Below are 5,000 nucleotides of genomic sequence, written 5' to 3' on the forward strand. Positions count from 1 at the left end.
CCAGGAGCCGTGATTTTAGCAACCCTATTCCGGCAGTAGTCCCTCAAACAACCGTATAGCATTACCGGACACTCAATCTCCCGAAGACGAGAGAAGAGCGCCGGCCACCACAGGTTGTCGAAGGCGCCGGAGATATCCACCATGACTCCAAGAACATATTTCCCTGTAGATGAGTGTACAATACTTGCGACCTTATTTACGGCATCAGATGTTGATTTGCCTTTACGGAAACCGCATTGCATGTCACTCATTCCACGAAGGATTCTGTGACTTGACAGCCTTGAGACCAGCAGCTTCTCAAGCGTCTTTCCCAGGACATCCAAGAGGCATATAGGCCTGTAGGACTTTGGTATTGTTGGATCTTTTTCTGGTGACTTCTTTATTATTATCACTTCCGCAGTCTTCCAGCGAGTTGGGAAGGACTGTGTTTCCAGACACCTGTTGTATATCTTTGCAAGGCCTGGGGCTATCTTGTGCACAATATTCTGCAGAACTTCCGCAGGTATTGCGTCTGGCCCTGGGGCCTTGCGTCTGGCAAAAGAGAGTATAGCTGTTTGTACCTCCTCAACCGAGAAGGGGTATACTTGTAGTTCATTATTGTACTCCGTCTGATCCTGGATCCTAATCTCCTGTTGCATCTCGTTGTCCGTTTCCGGTCGGTCGTCAGGGAGGAGCACATTAAGTAACTCCTCAGCCGTCTCCACCCAGTCTTTCGTCATACTGTTATTGTCTCCAAGTCTTACTGTCGAGAGATGCATTGGAGAATGTATTTTCTCTCTCACCATTTTATATGGGATACCCCATGGGTCTAGGGTAAGATGAGACTTTACAAAGTCCTCCCAACTTCGCTGGCGATGTTGCCTTAGGGTTTCTTTGAAAATCCATTTTCGTCTCCTGTACAGGGCAAGATGGTATTGCCTTTCGTCCCGGGTGAAAGACGCCTGATAGCTGCGCCGTGCCCTTCTCATAGACTGCCTGAGCCGAGTGAGCTCCGGAGTCCATGGAGAGGTCGTTTCGCGTATGAGACGTCTTCGCGTCGGTATCGCTGCGGCCACTGCCGCCTTTATAGAGACAATCAAGGCCTCAACAGCCTCTTCCACGTTAAACGGGCCATCTTCCAACTCTGGAGGATTGAACTCTGCCTCCAGCAGGCCCCAATCGGCTCTCCCATAATCATATTGCGTTGTCCACCCCTCTGGCACGCGTTCCGCAAGTAGTGCGACTGAAAATTCAATTATGTTATGGTCACTTGTTGTGAGATTTTCTAGAACTTTCCAGTTCTGAATATTATTTGCTACGTTAACTGAACTCAGCGTCACATCTATGTGAGACGCTGCCCCGGCTCGACTCCTATAAGTAGGAGGGTTGCCAGGGAGGTTTATTACATGTAATTGATGTTCCATTATGAAATCCTCGAGCGCAATTCCTCTTTGGTCCTGGGCTCCACTGTGCCAGAGAGGGGATTTTGCATTACTATCCATTGTAATAATGAGCGGTTTGCCAGCCAGGGCACGCAAAACAGTTGTCAAATGCCTCAGGTATATTTGTATTTGGTCTCTGTATTGACAGTAAACATTTATGAAGAACCAGTGTGTATTACAATAATTTATCTCGATTACAGTCACATGTGTATTACAAAACTGTGTTAGAACAGTAGTTTTGATTAACTTGTTTATTATAACAATAACTGACATCGGATTTTGACCGATCGAGATCACCTGAGCTGTTCCAGGGAGGCCCGGGACCCTGCCTGAGGCAGAGTACGGCTCTTGTATTAATAAGATATCAGTATACCTTTCTTCAGCCAATTTGCAGAGCTCCTGAGTAACCAGTGAGCTCCGCATTGTATTTATCTGCAAACAATTTATTCTAGTCATGGGAATCTGGTGTAAAAGTGGCTTGCAGGCCAAGCCTGGGCAGGATCAAAAGCGATTCTACCGTGCATTCTAACCATATCTTCGTAAACTTTATTTAAATCAAATTTCCTACCCCTCCGGATGTAAACTTTCGAAACCAGATCAGATAGTTTATCGTATTCTGTGGGAATGTTTAGAGCAACAAGTTCTATACAGTCTGCATCCTCCAGAGTTGGAAATGTAATTTTATTTCCACGGGGATGCCCAGCTCGGACCAGCTGCCTCAGTGCGGCGTTAAGAGTCTGTGAGTTTTCCAACCTAGACAACCGCAGAGTCTCCTCACATATTAGGTAAGTATTTCCAGGCGGACAATTGTTAAAAGATCGTTTCTGTTCTTGAGTGTCTACCTCTACATCATCTACATTTACACTATCATCCAGAGTTATTTTATTTACAGATGTAACTACTTTGATCAAGTCTACAGTCTCATCTACCTCATCCATTTTTACACCATCACCAAAGGTTAATTTATTTACAGATGTGGCTACTTTAATCAAGTCTGCAGTCTCTTTATCTGTTCCCTTTGCAGGACCATCGGACGCAGACGCCGACGGCTCCGCCCCATCTCGACGAGAAGCGGAGCCCACCGCCATGGCCGCCGACGGTCCCAGTGACTCCGGAAGGCCGCCCCTGGAGGCCAGGAAGGACCCGACCTGACAGGAGAAGTCCTCCGTCTCGGGCTGCACTTCAGGCACCAGCACAGCATAGATCTCCCCCTCCCTCCGCGAGGAACTGTCCCCACCCGGGGAGGGGAGACCCGCCAGCCCAGCCGCCTCCACCACCATCGAACCTGGAAGACTCCCCCGGCAGGCCGGGGAACCTCCGACCTGGCACGAGAAGTCCACTGTCTCCGGTTGTACAGTTGGCACTGGAACAGAGTAAACATTAGCTATTTCCTCCTCTTGCTCACCATCCAAAGAGGACAGTGACTCTTGTAATTTCCTCCACCTTCCCGCATCTCTCAATGTTTTACTTGGCGACTTTCTACGAGTGACCTTATAGCGTGTCGCCATAGTCGGTCCTTTGGATTAGTCGCTGGAGAAGTATCTTGTAAGTCAAACACTCCTTACCAGGAGTGTTACATGTTCGCTTTCGATATCTGCATGGGATACACAGTGGAGTATCTTTTGTGCAATTCTTTTTGTCATGGGTGTCACACCCGCAGTTTCCACACACGGGCTTCAAAAAGTTACAATATTTAGCGACATGGCCGTAGTCTTGGCACTTAGAACACTTTGCTAAGGCCGTATAATCTTTCACAGAGATTGCATTATAGCCAATATATAGCCTATTTGTCACTATTATCTGCTTTCTCAGTGCAGGTGCAACCTCAATTGCGTAGTGTACCGTATTTCGGTCACGAGGACCTGCTTTAAATCGTATTTTTAACTGCTCGTTAAACTCCTCGCGAGTCATTTTTTCCTCAAAATTCTGTGCGTATAGACAATCCGTTACATCGTCCTGAGACATGTACGACGGTACGTCGTACATCATCATTAGGGGGCGGGAATCTCGTTAATCCATTCATGCGCGTCACTAATTAGATGACGAGGCATTTGGCTACCTTAAGAGAGTCATAGTTACTCCCGCCGTTTACCCGCGCTTGCTTGAATTTCTTCACGTTGACATTCAGAGCACTGGGCAGAAATCACATTGCGTCAACACCCGCTAGGGCCATCGCAATGCTTTGTTTTAATTAGACAGTCGGATTCCCCCAGTCCGTGCCAGTTCTGAGTTGATCGTTGAATGGCGGCCGAAGAGAATCCGCGCACCCGCGCGCCCCCGGAGGAGCACGCTAAGGCGGACGCGGCCTCGCAGCAAGGAAGATCCGTGGGAGGCCAAGGCACGGGACCGAGCTCGGATCCTGCACGCAGGTTGAAGCACCGGGGCGCGAACGCCGCGCAGGCGCGCGCATCCTGCACCGCCGGCCAGCACGAGGCCAACCAACGGCGAGAGCAGACCACGCCCGCGCTAAACGCCCGCACTTACCGGCACCCCTACGGCACTCACCTCGCCCAGGCCCGGCACGTTAGCGCTGACCCACTTCCCGACCAAGCCCGACACGCCCCGATCCTCAGAGCCAATCCTTATCCCGAAGTTACGGATCCAATTTGCCGACTTCCCTTACCTACATTATTCTATCGACTAGAGGCTCTTCACCTTGGAGACCTGCTGCGGATATGGGTACGAACCGGCGCGACACCTCCACGTGGCCCTCTCCCGGATTTTCAAGGTCCGAGGGGAAGATCGGGACACCGCCGCAACTGCGGTGCTCTTCGCGTTCCAAACCCTATCTCCCTGCTAGAGGATTCCAGGGAACTCGAACGCTCATGCAGAAAAGAAAACTCTTCCCCGATCTCCCGACGGCGTCTCCGGGTCCTTTTGGGTTACCCCGACGAGCATCTCTAAAAGAGGGGCCCGACTTGTATCGGTTCCGCTGCCGGGTTCCGGAATAGGAACCGGATTCCCTTTCGCCCAACGGGGGCCAGCACAAAGTGCATCATGCTATGACGGCCCCCATCAACATCGGATTTCTCCTAGGGCTTAGGATCGACTGACTCGTGTGCAACGGCTGTTCACACGAAACCCTTCTCCGCGTCAGCCCTCCAGGGCCTCGCTGGAGTATTTGCTACTACCACCAAGATCTGCACCGACGGCGGCTCCAGGCAGGCTCACGCCCAGACCCTTCTGCGCCCACCGCCGCGACCCTCCTACTCGTCAGGGCTTCGCGGCCGGCCGCAAGGACCGGCCATGACTGCCAGACTGACGGCCGAGTATAGGCACGACGCTTCAGCGCCATCCATTTTCAGGGCTAGTTGCTTCGGCAGGTGAGTTGTTACACACTCCTTAGCGGATTCCGACTTCCATGGCCACCGTCCTGCTGTCTTAAGCAACCAACGCCTTTCATGGTTTCCCATGAGCGTCGATTCGGGCGCCTTAACTCGGCGTTTGGTTCATCCCACAGCGCCAGTTCTGCTTACCAAAAGTGGCCCACTTGGCACTCCGATCCGAGTCGTTTGCTCGCGGCTTCAGCATATCAAGCAAGCCGGAGATCTCACCCATTTAAAGTTTGAGAATAGGTTG

General features: G+C 51.1%; 1 pseudogene; it reads right to left on the reverse strand.

Moving 5' to 3' along the window:
- LOC124587612 overlaps positions 1-5,000 on the reverse strand; it is a 9,700-nt pseudogene that overhangs the window by 3,336 nt on the left and 1,364 nt on the right.

Source organism: Schistocerca americana, unplaced genomic scaffold, assembly GCF_021461395.2.
Source record: "Schistocerca americana isolate TAMUIC-IGC-003095 unplaced genomic scaffold, iqSchAmer2.1 HiC_scaffold_606, whole genome shotgun sequence".
NCBI lineage: Eukaryota > Metazoa > Arthropoda > Insecta > Orthoptera > Acrididae > Schistocerca > Schistocerca americana.